The 17,649-nt window shown below is 35.0% G+C and overlaps 1 pseudogene; it reads right to left on the reverse strand.

Annotated features, from left to right (window-relative positions):
- Positions 1-6,996: 6,996 nt before the first annotated feature.
- Positions 6,997-16,190, reverse strand: LOC132615605 (large ribosomal subunit protein uL15c-like; annotated as a pseudogene).
- Between the last annotated feature and the right edge of the window lie 1,459 nt (positions 16,191-17,649).

The following is a 17,649-nucleotide window of genomic DNA, read 5'->3' on the forward strand; positions in this document are numbered from 1 at the left end:
TTTAAAATAGAAAATGATAAATGGTAAGTAACATCAATAAATAATATATAATATTATAAGAATAATATTTTAATTCAATAATTAAGCCTATATTAAGATATAATTTGAATGACATGATAATTCTTTACATGTCTATAATAATTTTTTAAGGAAAAACATTAGTTAAAATAAATTAATAATATTTCCACAAAAAAGACTCAAATATGTATGAGTGTGGGGACCACTATAATCTTATTCATGCCATCATTTTAATGGCATGAAAAAGGTCCTTAAAGTTCTTAAAAATTACAAAAATGTGTGAATATTTACAAAGTCATAAAAACTTCAATTAGGGATAAAAAAAGTCAAAAACAATTATGTAAGGACTACAAAAAATGGGATTCCCCCTTATATATAGTAGTAATATATATTAAAAGAGAATATAAGAAATTGGAGGAAAAAAAAAAGAATTGCCGGAACGATTAGATAACAATAATTTACTTCTAGAACATCACAGGCAACTCATACATATAACACGAATAGATGGCATTAAATTGAAGTATGACTTAAGAAAATTATATTAGGTCATTCAAACCATTTCAATATGATTTCTTAATTAGTTTAAGGCAAGTTGGATATTATTAAAAGCAGTTAAAGCATCTCGTGCACCATTATACTTAGAGGGTATATGCGTAGACCGTACAATTATGTATAAGATTGCGTTATTATGTCTAATTTCAGAATGTGACAGATATCAAGCATGTTGCTTTTGAGTTGGTGGAATTTAATTTTGATGTAGACATATTCTTATTCTTGTGAATTTCATAATACGTGACAACATGTCACAAGTATATAGACACAACCCATACTTCGAAAGAAAAAAAATAGGGAAAAGGGCCTGATTTACCTCTCTACTTTGGGAAAAGGTTCCTATTTACCCCCGATTATACTATCAGTCAATTTATACTCTTACCGTTACAATAGTTGAAATATTTGCTCCTATTTTTAACCCCCTGTCCCTGATAGTATAGGGGGGGGGGGGGGGGGGGGGATAAATATGAACCTTTTCCCAAAGTAGAGGGGTAAATCAGGCCCTTTCCCTTTGATTGCCGATTCTTCTATTTTTAGATAACGTTGCAGGTTTCCTAACTAGTTCTGATTTGCTGAAAGAACAATATACACAATAATTTTATGCAAAAGTAAGACATTGCTTCATCCAAAAGAAGGTTTTATAATGGACATATTATAACAACAATTTATCCAAACGAGGGCATTACATTACATTCATCCAAACAAATGCATTTAAAACAACTTCATGATAATATTTTTCAAGTTACACCAAAAACATAAATACTAGTCTCGTAAGGGCAATCACTTCATCATTGGAGCTGTAATGAAATCCACGAAAAGTGCCAATGAAACTATAATTACCATCCACATCTTTGTTACTTTGTCTTCCAAAGTTGATACTTTAATCACTTGAGAACATGGGCGGACCTATGTAGAGTTTTTGGGTGCTCCGGCACCCATTAAATTCAGTTACGGAGTGTATAACTGTATAGAAAATATAAAGGAAACAGATATAAATAGTTAATAGAGCACCCCCGAACTCAAAATTCCTGGATCCAGCACCCCCGAACTCAAAATTCTGGGTCCGCCTCTGCTTGAGAATGACTTATAGCCTCCAATGTGGCTACTTCTTTCCTCAAATTGGATGAATGTAATGTAATGCCCTCGTTTGGATAAATTGTTGTTATAATATGTCCATTGTAAAACCTTCTTTTGGATGAAGCAATGTCTTACTTTTGCATAAAATTATTGTGTATATTGTTCTTTTAGCAAATCAGAACTAATTAGGAAACCTGCAACGTTATCTAAAAATAGAAGAATCGGCAATCAAAGGGAAAAAGGCTTGATTTACCCCTCTACTTTGGAAAAAGGTTCATATTTACCCCCCGTTATACTATCAGGGACAGGGGGTTAAAAATAGGGGCAAATGTTTCAACTATTGTAACGGTAAGGGTATAAATGGACTGATAGTATAACGGAGGGTAAATATGAACATTTTCCCAAAGTAGAGGGGTAAATCAGACCCTTTTCCCAAAAAAATACTGAAGTAGGAAGCTCAAAACTTTTGCTTTAATTCATTTAATAATATCAACAGTCTTGCTAAGGTGTTAAAGATAAATGTGAGTTGCATTTCAAAAAAATATAAAGTCCATTTAACTTTTTCTAAACTTTAATCCTCATTTGTTTAAGAATAAGAATTTAAATTACATAAATATTGTTTTGTCAACGTAACCAATTATACACCAAAAGTCAAAGCACTTCAACCAAGAAATATTGAACGAATATTATCTTGAGAATAGATCACAAGAACAATATTCTATTTGGATTATGGAATACAGCGGATGCATGTAAAAAATCACTAGCTCGTACGCAATGTTTACGCTTTACACCAAATCAGTTACCATAATATGTTACAAATATAGATTTTTATTAGTTAACGGGGTATGAAGTAACTGATTTTTATTCTAATCTTAATTTATTTATTTTAATATAAAAATTGATGATACAAATAAATATTATGTTGATGTATCCTCAAAAGTGAGAAGCCAGAGCCCGCACAGACAGCTATAGTGGATTACTGGATTTTATTGGGACGAAATCATAGAGAGATTTGTAGGGTTGTCCCTAAACCCCATGTAACATGTACTTCAACCTTTTATTGTACATATGGCAGCAAAATACCATGAAATGAACAATGAAGAAAGAAAGCAAAAAACATGCTAACCACCAAAGATTAGAGCCAGGATTTTAAGTTTATCGATTTCTACAGATTTTAAGTTAATATATAAAAATAATTGAACCAACGGACTGAGTTTGAACTAAATATTTTTATACATTTAATAATTTTTTTAATACAAATACACGATCTAGGCAAAGTTATTGAGTCACGTGAACCCGTAATCATTGTGCTAGATCCGCCCCTACCAAAAGTCTCGAATTCGGGTCTTGTAAATGAAGTCGTCTTTGATAGAAATTGTTTTATCCCTCAAAGTGGACTATCGGGACAAATTTGGATTCAAAGCGGGTATTAAACATCATAGTAAAAAATAAAGAAATAAAAAACAACAAACATACTAGTCAGTACATATTTCTATACAAATTGGGTTTTCCAGCCATCTTTGCTGATTGTGGTGGACCTATCGTAGTCCTATAATTAAGGAATATGGTTATTCTGGGCCATCACCAGCTAGCACTAATAATTCAAGAAACTAAATTTCTTTTCGCTATGGCGAAAAATTCTTTGTCAATGCCCTGTGGACCATAAGATCATATGCACAATCATTTGACAACAACAGATTGTTGGCATAATGCTTACATGTGAAAGAAATTGAGCATTAAATTATTAGGACTTTAATTCTGTTGCCATAATTTAGCTAAGTTTTTTATTTCTGTAGTACATGATTTTTCTTCGGAAATGATATTCCCTAGTTGGATTGTAAATGATGTTTGTATGTTCCTTTGAGCATGTCATGTTTGAATTAATAGATGGCATTTTGTTGGAAAAAAATAAATAGAGTGGGGCTTAGGGCAAATACAGTGAATTGAATTGTATGAAAGTTTAATGAATCACTTTTTTTTTTCTTTTACAAATATGTATACATATTCGGCGTATATCCATTCCTATTAATTCTTAAAGTAAAGCTTCTTAAAGTTTTCACATTTTTTTATATGTGTTCAGACTCAGAATTGTATTAGGATGCCCCGCAAATCGTGCCGAAATGGAATGATTCCCCCTTGGATAAATTAAATACAAATCAGGGAGCTTGACAAAAAGAAAACTCCAATTACTAAATAAAGTAACGTTGATGTTGACCACCAAGGCAATTGGAATGACCGGAATTTCTTTATTTTTAATTAGAGATCTTCGTTTGAGTCAAAAGAATATAAAATTATCTAATTGATTTAGTCAATGCGAATTCAAATTAATTAGATCAGTGAATTTTTAATATTAGCAATGAATTTTTTTTTTTGATTTTTATTTTCTATGATGGAAGGAGCCTTCTACATTGCTGGTTTGGTTAGGTGAGTGACATGTTATTATTGTACATAGTAATCATCACATGCTTCGGCCTAATCTCTTTAATCAGGCAAATGAATCAGGAAGGCTCCTTTCCTTTTCCCTTCTTGTAGGGTTCAAAAATAGTCTTTTTCTTTTGAAACTAATTCTCATTCCCGTATACTAGTTAGTTGAGATGTTCCATGTTTGGCCAACACAAAAGTCTATCTGAAAAATCTTTAGGTTGGCATGACTATAATGTCCTACCTCGTAGTCAAAAGTATTATCAAAGCTAGAAATAAAATGCTCACTGAATAGCGCAAAGAAAAAAACTAAAAATAAAAATAAGTGAGGAAAAGCCACTCAGGGTTGTGCCAGACAAATATGATTCCCTCATCTTGAATCAAAGGTTTTGAGTTAGAGTTTTGAGAGCAGAGAAAATTTCATTTTTTTGCGCGGAGTGCCCTTCTTTTGGGCTGGTCTTTATATTTTGCCCCTCATTTATGTCTTCTTTAAATTTTGCCCTTGCCGCTTGTTTAATGAAATTTTTTTTGATAAAATTACCCTTACCCCATTAAAATCTTTTTTATTTCGTCATTTGCCCTTTTCTTTTCTTTTTTTGCTTCTTCTTTCCTCCTCTGTTTTGTGTTTGTCTCATCTGTTCTAAAACTTAGGTACGAATTTGGATCTTTTGCTCGTTTCAATATTTGTTTTTATGTTAAATTGTTATTTGTTGAATTGATATCCTTGTCTTCATCTTTTTTTATATTTAATTGATCCTTTTTTATTTAAAATTATAGTGTTTTGTTATAGTGTCTGTATGATTTTTTGAACTTTAGTTTCATTCCCCATGTATATATTTTGGTTTTTTGAATGTCGTATTATGAATGCCGTAATATGTTTTAGTTGATTTTGATATGCGTTTTGGTTTTCTCTTTGTTGAATCGTTGAAGTTTTGCCTGTGAACAGCTGTTTTATGTTGTTGCTGCTGTTTTTATTTAATAATCTGGTTTTTGTGAAGAATGTGTTTGTCTGAGGCAACATATGTCGGGTCCGGCAGAGTTCTTGGTTTTTGAAACTGAAGTTATGTCGGTTCCGGCATAAAGTTATGCTTGTTCCGGATAACTTCATGAATTAAGTTAATTTATGTGTGCTTGGTTTTTTGGTGTTGTCTTGTTAATAATTTTAGTTTTTATGCAATCTTATGTGTTTTTGGTGTTTTGTTAATAATGTTTTGTTTTGGTTATGAAAAATGAAAGTTTGCCTCTCACGGCATACTTTGTAATTTTGTAAACTGAAGTTATGTCGGTTCCGGCATAAAGTTATGCTTGTTCCGACATAACTTCATGAATTAAGTTAATTTATGTGTGCTTGGTTTTTGGTGTTGTCTTGTTAATAATTTTGGTTTTTATGCAATCTTATGTGTTTTTGGTGGTGTTTTGTTAATAATGTTTTTGTTTTGCTTATGAAAATGAAAGTTGCCTCTAACAGCATACTTTATTCTTTTGTAAAGTGAACTTCTGCCTCCTTCGGCATACTTTTCTAGTTCTTAACACTTGCGTAAATTTTTGTTTTGCTCATGAAAATAAAAGTTTGCCACTAACAGCATACTTTGTTCTTTTGTAAAGTAAACTTCTGCCTCCTCCGGCATACTTTTCTAGTTCTTAACACTTGCGTAAATTTTTGTTTTGCTCATGAAAATAAAAGTTGCCTCTAACAGCATACTTTGTTCTTTTGTAAAGTAAACTTCTGCCTCCTCCGGCATACTTTTCTAGTTCTTAACACTTGTATACTTGATGTTTTGCTTATGAAAATAAAAGTTTGACTCTAGCGGCATACTTTGTTCTTTTGCAAGGTGAACTTCTGCCTCCTCCGGCATACTTGTTCAGAACTTTGCCTGATTATTTTTTGTCAACTGAAGTTACTATAATTTCAAGTCTAAGTCATTGAGCATTGTATACTAATCAAATGGAACGTATAAACTAATCAAAATTAGAACAAAGCAATAAATTTGATCAATTTTATGTTGTTGAGTAAAATTATGATTCGCAATGTTGAATCTCAACTGAATATCAGTTGTTTAGTTCATAGAAGATGATTTGTTGTTATTTTCAAATATTAACAAATCTAAACTTAATAAAGCATCAAATTGAGTTGAATTACGTTCAATTGAAACGTTATATTATGTATTTATCTTTTCCGATGTTGTAGCAACAAAATCAATGGAGATTTCTCCGGTGAAATGTTGGAACGATGGAACGATTGAAAGGTTTGTTGTTGGAATGATGGATAGGTTTAATTGGATGTTTGGGGTTCGTTACAGACTTTTAGGTTTTTATATGTGATGGGTAGGGGTAGTAACGTCTTTTCTTATTATTTTTTAGCTTAGAAGGGCAAATATTAAAGACCACGCATTACAGGGGCAAAAATTAAAGACCAACGCATTTAAAGGGCATTCGCGCGAATTGCCCAGAAAATTTTGATAGGTAGCACTTTTCGCTTTAATGGGCCTTACATGAAACAATTCCGGCTTAATCATGGTCCTAAAGCGAGTAGCAAATACCATATGAAAAACAAAAACCAGAAAAGGTCAACAAATCTAGTGCTATCTTTGATCTATATTATCTGTCTTATACGACCGCACAATATTTAAGAAAGACATTTAGTATTTTTTATCATAAGGTATTGAGCTAAACTATCCTTTATGACTCCTTGAACATCTACTAACTTAATTAATATTTCACTAATTAAAATTCTAAGTGTAGATTTGAAAAGAAAAAAAAAGTAATCAATTATTTCTTATTGTCTACAACATTAAATACTTTCAAATAAATCTAATTTATCAAAATGACTAATATTTGAGATCGGAAGGAGTAGCTCTTTATGATAATAAATGCAAAGTCAGTGTGGATATAAACACATAAATTTATGGACACACAAATAATGTATATTGTATATACTTAGACATGTGTGCCTGGATAGCATTGAGAATAAAGAGATAAAAATAGAGAATTCTGTGTAAGTCACTTTTTCATTAAGCTCACCTTTACTTCAGTTGTTCCTTGATGCTCTATTATTTCCTTTCTGCAATTTGATACTACATGACTTCCCACAATTTTTTTTTTTAACTATATTCCAACCACTGGATCGGCTTACAGATTCATGACGCGTAGGATTATTAAAAGAACCTTTCCCTATTTCTTTTGTCAGAGGGAAAGAAAAAAGAACCTTTCCCTATTTCTCTTACTCGATTGTCAGAATTTAAATTTTATGGATTCTCAGAATAGTGACATCTAATATTAATAATTAAATTCTAAATCTAATTTTTGTACATAGTTAATGCAAAGGGTCAAAAATGCCCTTCTACTTTGGGAAAATGACTAAAAATATCTTTCAAACTAATTTTGAGTAAAAAATACCCCTTCGGTCATTGAAGTTTTCAAATATACTCCTCTCTTAACGGAAATCCGCAACATAACCCGATTTCATTTTTAAACCTGCTCCATTTAAAACCGACCAAACTAAATAAAAAACGCATATGGGTTGCCCGCTCCTGTGTCTAGTGGCTCCAGATGTAGACTCGGGGACAAATTGGTCACATATGGGTTTTTTATGTAGTTGGGCCAATTTTAAATGGAGCAGGTTTAAAAATGAAATCAGGTTATGTTGCGCATTTCCGTTAAGACAGGGATATATTTGAAACTTAAATGACGGGAGGGATATTTTGACCCAAAATTAGTTCGGAAGATATTTTTAGCCTTTTTTTCAAAGTAAAATGACATTTTTGAGCCTTTTCTTAATACAAATCCAAAATCTGAACTGGAAGTTAAGAGGTTTAGCTGAACCTGAATATTGGCTTCCATCTCCGCGGCTCTAAGACTGACATTTGTTCCAATTAGTGAGGTTGCACCAATTAGTAACCTAAGGATAAAAAAGGAAAATTAGGATCATGCACGTGTGCGTTGTTAACCAAGCAGGATGAGCATCAAGACAATAAAAAACGAAAGATATGAAAGTTACGTAAGACATACTATTTTGACTAATGTTGATCTATTTGTCTTCTGATAGCCTTGAAAGGTTACAATTTTCTGAATACCTACAATTGGACCACGTCCAAATTTGAATAAATCAATAAATTGTCATAGAGTCCAAATGTGAGGGGAGAAAGAAAAGGCAAAAGGAATTATATTTTGGAATAACAGTAGAATAAAAAAGAATACAAATATTGTGGAATTCTTGCTTTACATCCCTTTCTAAAGTGACAACAACAGCATCAAATTTTGGGGCCAACATATGTTTTGGATCAAGCAGAAGAGGGGTCAGCTGAGTCAGATGCAGCTCTTTTCTTGGCAAAATATTCCTCCGCTCGCGCGAGGTTCTTGGCAACCGATGCCTTTACCCACTTCTTTCGACCAGGCAAAGCTGTTAAAGAACAGCCAGCTGCCTCTAGCTTTTCCTTTGCTGATGCTGAAAAGGCGCGGGCCTTAAAGTTGAGCTTGACTTTGAGATCGCCATCGCCTAAGATCTGAACAATAAAGATGCAATGGAGTATCATAAGAAAGGTGATGTTGAGCGCACTATATTGTCATCATACTTCTAAGCATCGGCGGAACCAAAATTTTCACTAAGAGGATTCAAAATATAAAGAAGTAAACATAGAAAGAAGGCAAGGGGATTCAACGCCTAAAAAGTCAGTGTAATTTTTAACAAAGGGGTTCGGATGAACTACCAACTTCCGGTACCCTATCTCCGTCCATGCTTTTAAGTTCCAATAATAGTAGGATATTGGTATGGCCCATGAATTATGTCTAACTCTCCCAGCTCTAATCAATTAAAGAAGAAAAGAGGTCTCTTTCTATCTTTTCCAACATCAAAATTGTCATAGTTCATCATTCAATTAATATTTAGGACAAGACCAAAGGAGTGGGTGGAGTTGGACTTGAGCTTAAGATTTTTCAAATTTATGGTTAGTCACTTGACCACTATGTCAAACACTTGGTTGTGAATTGGGGGCATGAGAAAACTACAGGAACATAGAAAAGTTGACTTACAAAGGTTCATTATTCCATATCCAACAGCTAAACTAAGGCAAATAAGAAAATCAAGTTGGAAATGATTGCAAATTCCATCACATGTCCTGGGAGGAAGTACACACTGACACGCTTGTAAGCGAGATAACCATCATATTGGATCAGATTTAGCAGTTTTGGTTGAATATTACTGCTTCATTTGATGCCAAAATAATCATGTAGCTGAAACTATAATGTGATTAGACTTAAAAAAAAAAGGGCAGCCCGGTGCACTAAGCTCCCGCTATGCGCGGGGTCCGGGGAAGGGCCGGACCACAACAGTCTATTGTACGCAGTCTATGTGATTAGACTATTTCCCAAAAAAGGATGCCGCACCACTAGGAATTAGAGTTACCTCCCATCCCCATGTACAAGAAATAGAGGAAGAATTCTTTTTATCGAATAAATAGAGGAGTTCTCGCTTTAGCTTTTCGTTTTTGTTTTTCACAAAACTATCAACCACAAAGCCACAAAAGGAAGAGAAATTCATACAACACATTGAGAGCTCGAACTTTTAGAAGTTACGCTCTTTCTAACTGTATTAAATTTACACTCACGGAAATGCTTGATTAAAATAGACGATTTGCTTTCAAGGACAAGAAAACAGCTGCCTATTTCTGCAATTCTAAGAAAGGATACAACACAACATTCCATAATCTCAGAAAGGGCCATCAGTGATTATCCAACAAGGATATAACTAATCGTATGAGGTGAAAACCAATAATTATACGCAGAGAGGGACTAACTGTTGGAATCAACTTGGGAAGAAAAAAAGATCTCCTTTCAACGTGGAGACACACCGTGCAAGTGCAACCATCATAGTTGGACAATCACTAACCATTAAGTTGTCTTGGGTCTTTGTCCACGAGAACAAGAAAGTCCAGGAAATGCATAGGATCAGATCAAGACTGCCGGATATTATGCTATACCGATATTCTCTCATCTTTTTATAATTGAAACTGACTTCTTAGAGAAATCACCAACAAAGGATACAACCTACATACTTTCATGTATGTATAAACTCACAGTGGACCGAATAGACCAACTAAATTTCGACACTGTCACTCTCACATAGCTATGTAAGCCCGATAGAATAGTCTTCCCTTTTACAAACATTGCCAGGATCCCTCTGCTTAATTTCTATTTCAAAATTAGCATGTAAGAACACCCCAATTCCTTAGCTTGAGGTTTTTTTTTTGTTTTTTTGTTTTTTTGTTTTTTTTTTATGTTGAAGCAACACAAAAGTTCCAGTGTCTCTAGCTTGAGTTCTCTTTTTACCTGATTGTATTATTACAGACCATTTATGGGTTCTGTAAAACAATGTTTTGCCACCTGAACTTATAGCATATAGATCAGAAATCCAGTAATATTTGTCAAATAAATAGCAGAAGAGTAAACCACATAAATTAGTTAACTGTTATCTTTAACTTCCACTTGCTCTAGTTTTTTCGTCTGAAATATTTCCTAAAACTTTTTCACACAAACTGCTTTTCCTTGACAAATTTGTTAGATATATCTAGAAACTATATGCTATATATGGCCTTTTGGGTAAACAAGATACAAATTTTATTGTTTAGTGTATCATCTTAAGCATATTATAACGGTCTTGTTTTATATTTCCGATACTGCAAGAATGGACAACTGGAAATGAATCTCTGTTTGAGAGGTTGCTGAAGTTGTTGATTGGCATTTTTTCAAAAATTTACCCGCAAGAATTGTGAAGTAGGTTTGCCTATTTATCAGTTGAGTTGATGACATGCAAAGAGCAGAATAAAAAGACGCTCTCCATTATTCTGAACTCTCAAATGATGAGCAGACACCAAAAAGCTTTATCATACTCTCCATTAAGAGTTCTTCAATCACAGTAAGCTTACTTTAGACAATTCCTAGGAACATATTAGCTGTGAACTAATGCTAACTTTATTCTCTTGATTTTCAGAAAATTCTTATAAAAAAGTTGTTCAGAAATTCCGTTACTATAGGAATAACAGATCCAAACCCCCCGCCCAAAAGCCCACCCACCCCCCAAAAAAAGGAGGAGGAATGGAGATGAAAATGGTGCCTTGGTAATTCAAGTTTCCAAATATACCTGGGACAAAGTAGACGTGACCTAATACAACTTTATTCTATCAGCAAATTCATTCAACAAATGGCGTTTGTTCAGAAGATCTCTTGTTATGGAACAACATCTTTTCTTTTCTCTTTTTCATTTTTAGATGAGCAGCTTCGGTGAATGGAGATGACCAGGGTGCCCTAAGTAATTCAAGCTTCCCAATTAATACACTTGGCTAATCAAGTGACGGATAAGAAAATAAGCATGATGATTCTCATATTAAATGAAATCGCTATGGGAACTACATTATGTAGCAGACAAAACATCATTGTTACCTTTAGTGGAAGTATCCTTTATCTTCCTGAAGGGTTTATTATACCCTTCTTTTTTAGGGATTCAATTGACACCTCTTCTCCTTCTTCAAATCCTGCAGCTTCTACATCTTTCAAGTTCACTGGCACAAATTTGGGAAGTCCGGCATGCATGCCTGTACATTATGTAAAAATCCCCAGGTTAGCCGGACTATTAGTGATCACTAATCTAGGAAAGTAACAAAGGCCAAAGAAACTAGACTCCTATGCTGATATTGTGCATAAGTTTTCTTCTCTTATTATGGCAAATAACCATATATGGTCCTAGCAATGACAATGTAGATGGTTTAAGGCCTACTAAGTACTGGAAAAAAAGGTATATACTCCAGAATTTTCTTTTGGTCATTGCAGTATTATTTAAGACCAGCAACTTGACATATTATCCCCTAAATGATTATCCACACAATTCTAAGCCATCCCCATGTATCACAATTCTAGTGCCAACAGCCTACTTAACTCAACTCAAGCCGAAGAAACTTATTCATTTCCACTGTACCAAGCTCACTACATCAAGTCTTTCTTTTATCTTTGATAAATATAGGAGTCTTTCTTGCTATTACCAATTACGGCAACTGAAAAAAGGGGCTAACCGACTATGACACATGACCTCCACACGCCTGTTGCCAACAGCCTACTTAACTCAACTCAAGCCGAAGAAACTTATTCATTTCCACGGTACCAAGCTCACTTCATTAAGTCTTTCTTTTATCTTTGATAAATATAGGAGACTGGGTGGCTTAGTTGGTTGAACATGGGGCTTTCATAATGGAGGTCTCAAGTTCGAAACCCCCTACCTACGACAACAGGGATTTGCCTTCTGGGTCGAGCTCGTCGCACGGGGCTTGCCTAGTGCGGGTTACCTCTCCTGTGTGGTTTGCGAGCTATTGCACAGGAACTGGGTTTACCCTGTGTGCACCCGAAGGGTAGCGGCTGCGGGTTCCTATGTCATCAAAAAAAAATATATATATAGGAGACTGAAAAAAGGGGCTAACCGACTAAGACTAATAGTTATCCGAAAGATGGTTCTGCAAGCTGGACTTACCGACATATCTGTTTTCGTCTTTCTTTATTTTGTCTAAAAACAGCTCTTGCTGGACGGGCTAAGAAGCTGAACTCCCTTCACTAATTTATACAAATAAGAACCAAAGTTTTGTTGATAAAATGTTTATTCTCATTTTTAAATTTACTTGTGCATCATCATCCCTAGCTGAAAATCGACCACTTTCACATCATATAAAGAAAGTCACAGTTCTAGTTTTGTTTCTTAGTAAGTAGAAGCATTCCGCCACCAGTTTCAATATGTTGAAAACAGCAACAACTAAAACATCTTAGTGCCCAATCTACTTGGGGTCCCCTATGAAAATCGTCTATATATTCCATTTGGATCAAGCTTCATTCCATTACTCTTAGAACAAATCAGGAGTATCTCTGAAACTAGGAATTCTCTAAATCACATACTTATTCCTACATGTCATACGCTATATAGACAAACTCATAGACTCCAGTCAAACACCACAGCTAATGCAAGTATGGCAATAGCAACTAAACCTTATCCCGAAGATACATTATGTCTGACACTCAAACGAGAGAAGCTTTTTCCATGATCCTATTCAGAATCGACTTTGACACATTACCAGAACCAAAATGAAAGATCTTTGTAACAAAAAACACTGGCAACATAGATGTATTGGTGGAATTATATCAGAAGCAAAGAATATTTGACCGGACACATGGCAAGCGTAAAGAGGACTAAAGTTAACCATTGAATCGGTCAACGTCAGTCAGACCAAGGATTTATTAGACCATCTGAGAATCAGCTCCCCGGCCCTCCTTACTCACACTGGACAACAAGGAGGATCCACCCCAAAAGGTTCAGAGTGCCCGAACAGGAGATAACTCAAACAGTGGCCAGACTCTGAGATATCCAGGATTCCGCTTAATCCCATTTAATGCCCACGATCCAAGTGTAAAGGCTGAAACGGGCGAGGATCACGGAAGCAGTTAACACTAAGCTATCCTATTGATAAGATTTGAATTGGGGGAAAACACCAATTTAACACTAAAACGCGGAATTAAAGAATAACAAGAAATTGGGATGAGAATTGAAGAAAAGGGGATGAGAAATAGAGGATAAAAACAAGACCCAATGAATAATGAACCTATGAGCAAACCTAAGTATATGAAACCTAGACCCTCTCAATTTGATTCTATTCAAAGAACCTATACTATTTGAAATCAAGGCAAGGGAAATTCAATTAAATCCACAAATGAACAACCCTTCATGAAATCAATGTAAATCGGTTCAAAACCAACAATAGAATCCACCATTAACTAAGTCTAAACCTAAAGACTATTAAGCCAAACAAACTACCACTCCTTAGAGTATTTAATACATAATTCATCCAATCTAAGTAAATGAAATGTCTAAGTCTAATATTTATACTCCTAGACTAAAGAAGACTAAATTATTACAAAAATGTCATTAATGAGGCAAGAGCCTTGTTTGGTTGGTAGTCTTCTTTGGGGAATTTCGGAAATAGCCCTCATATGGAATCTTCATCTTAAACACCAATTGTCTTGCAATTGTAGCCCGAATTACATCCCTAGCCTTGATTTTGGATTCTTGGCCATGATTTGCATCGTATAGCCACAATTTTCACTTTTAGCCCTTTGCGATTTTAGCCACTTGGTGTAGAAGCCTCCACAATCTCTTCCCAAGCTATCATCCAAACGTCCCACGTCCTTCCAAGCATCTTTGTGCCATCTAGGATCATATCACCTATAAATCCCCCACTTTCTCATCCTTGTATCCATCTGATTTTACCTGATTACACATGACTTTATACTCAATTTTCTGTCAATCTTGTTGTTCATCACTGTTCTTCAAAGATCTTCATCGTCTTAACCAAGAGAATCAATAAGAATCCTCTATCTCTTACTTTCACAATTATCTCGCTTCGATTATCTGCGTTGTTAGTCATTTACATCATTTTCATTATATTTACATCGTCAAAGGATTAACACAATTTGGATTAATTACGTTACTTGTGACCTCATTATTAACATTTAACTGCTTGTCCAAACGAATTTTAGGCTAAACAATAAAGCTATGAAAATCTCCAACAAACCAAATACATTATTCCTAAAACTCACAAATGCAAAGTCAAAACACTGCAGAAGGACTACTAACAAAATTACCTCCAGCAATTCCTCTCAACTTGGGAAGTCTCCTATAGAGCGGCATTTGACCCCCTTCGAACCCTTTTCTCACCCCGGGTCCGGATCTTGATTTTTGACCTCTCATCCCAAAACCTCAACTACCCCCTTGTCCTGCTGCATGTCCCCTTCTCTTTCTCGAACCCGGTTGAGGACCCAAATTGTTGAGCCGAAACCGAGTGCTTGCAGCTTCACCAGAGACATTAGCAACTTGGTTGATTATAACAAAGGGAGTTCATGGTTTAGCTTTGTTGTTGGTGAGTTTGATTGAAGGGAAACTACTTGAACTTTGCTTCAAGATTCTTGAATTACCCTACAGCTATTGAAGGACATTACATATTAGATAAGTTTAAATTTGATGGATAAAGAGTTGAACTTTCAAGATTCTTGAATTACCCTAGAGATAGTGATGGAAACAAGATATACATAAGTTTAATTCTGATGGGAAAAGACTTCAACTTGGCTTCAAGATTCTTGAATTACCCCACAGATATTGATGCATATACATAGGTTTAATTTTGATGGAAAAAGACTTGAACTTTCAAGATTATTGATGGAAATTACAAATACATAAGTTTGATTTCGATGGGGAAAAAACATGAGCTTGGCTTCAAGGATCTTGAATTACCCCGAGATAGTGATGGAAATTACATATACATAAGTTTAATTTTGATGGGAAAAGACTTTCAAGATTCTTAAATTACCCTGAGATATTGATGGAAATTAAATACACATAAGTTTGATTTTGATGGGAAAAAACTTTGAACTTGGGTTCAATATTCTTGAATTACCCTACAGATATTTCATGCATATACATAAAGTTTAATTTTGATGGAAATGGTTAAAAAAAAAAAAAAAGAAGAAGAAGAAGAGAAAAGTATTTAACTTGAATGAGGAAGAAAGATGGTGAAGGACTGCAGATGTTCTTGTAGTTGTAGAAGTTGGGGAGGTAATGGAGACGGGGGAAGCCATGTTGATAACTTGAATGTGTTCAGTGAGGAGATGTTAGGGAAATTTTAACGGATAGGGATGTATTTTGGAGGGTTTTTTTTTTTTTTTAAAAAAAAAAAAATTATTTCTTTGCTTTTCTTTTTATGAGGGAATGGGTTAAAACCCCTAAGATATCACTGTTTTACAAGTTTCATATATAAATTATTAAGTATTCATATAACTTACTGAATTATTGTGCCAGGTAGACTCATTTTTAAGATCTTTTTATTTTCACACATCGTTCAATAAGTTTCTTAAATATTTTGCCACGTATTCGGTCAGGAGTTTTAATTTAAAGAACGTTATAGTCGAAAGATAACAGAAACACCTAATGTTTGTGGCCTATCTTGCAATCAACCCTTACTTCGATAAGCGTCGAGGCTCCCCGATCATCCTCTATTTACATCTTTGGGTATACCAGTGATATACGTAGTTCCAATTTGTTGGCTTTCATTCAATTTTCACAAGGCATCAGATCTTCCCGGGTTAAGATTATCGATAAGTGTTACTGTTGCCTATTCATCCTGTATCGTAGGTAACATCATTCTCTCCTTTGAAACTTGTCTACGAAATCATGCCGTAACTCCGCATCGCCCACTTTATTTTGAAGCTATCCTCCTAATAAGTCTCTCTATCTTCCAGGCTCCGGCGTGAGCTTTCAAGAAAACATTTGAGTAAATGAGAATACCAGTTAGAGCTTACCTTTTTAGGGTTTCACCAAACTTTTTGAGCAGAACGGATTCGATTTCTTCCGGTGTTAAATTGTTTCCTTTGATACCGGTTGTATAGCCGTCACATGCTCCTGTGGGTCTAAAGTTCCATCATACTTTGGATATTCGACATTTTGAACCTTCTCGGGATAAGCATTAGGGTTGTACTTGACTTATATGGTAACTGCGAGTACTTCTTGGTATCCATTCCTTTGATGAGTGGTGGAGCCCCTGGAATCCGATCCATTTGGAAGTGAATTTCCTTTACATAATTTAAGAATTCTGCTCCGAATGGATCCACTTGTCCCTGTACTATACAAGATCTAGACCAACCAACTTTGGCGTTATCCAGTAAATCCTTGGTACCAGAGTTAGTTTGCTCGTTTCCAAGGGTTTCTTAAGCCACAACAACATTTGACGGCGCTGACATTCCGGAGTTGACGTTATTAGAACAACAGTCACCACTTGCTGCAGTTGAGCCATCATATGGTTATATTGGGTCGACATGATCTTTACCATCGCTTCTAGGTTCGAGTCACGCCGCTAGACCGTGTTTCCCTATTTAGTGTTGTTTTTCTCATCACTTATATCGGCCTCATAATACTTATCATCGTCATTGGGGGTCTAAGCCCTTCCATTACAATGGACCCGACCACTGGTGTGAGCGGGAGTTCGAGTTAATTTTCGTTGTAGATTTGTTTCTTCGTCAAAGCTATTCTTGTGAAATCGGATGGTGCCGTCAAATATTCTTCGTTCAAAGGCAGCAAGTCGTCGTTCCGGTTTTCACTATCATCTCCCTGATTAGCGTAAAACAGAGTTTCTTTCAATGTCAGACATGATATGATTATTCTTTCGAAACAAATTAGAGTTGTATACATGCTAAAAGTAGCTTTACACGTGGATATAGTTAACTTGGCACGAAGCAATGAGAGGAAGAGTTACCAAGGCAATACAACAATCTGAAGATTCCGAAGAAAAGAACTACGAAAAAACCCGGGGTGACCATTTCGAAGTAAATCTGCTCCGAGGTATCAACTCGGCAAAGTCGTTTAATGAAGATTCCAGGACTTGTAACCGTTAGTGGACCGGACCAGATTTGATGCAGACGTTACGATTAGAATTTAAGAGGCATTTAAGGCTCTTAATTAGTCATTATTGGTAAAGAATATGGGCTTAAGTGCTGATTTCCCATGTT

Source organism: Lycium barbarum, chromosome 10, assembly GCF_019175385.1.
Source record: "Lycium barbarum isolate Lr01 chromosome 10, ASM1917538v2, whole genome shotgun sequence".
Lineage (NCBI taxonomy): Eukaryota > Viridiplantae > Streptophyta > Magnoliopsida > Solanales > Solanaceae > Lycium > Lycium barbarum.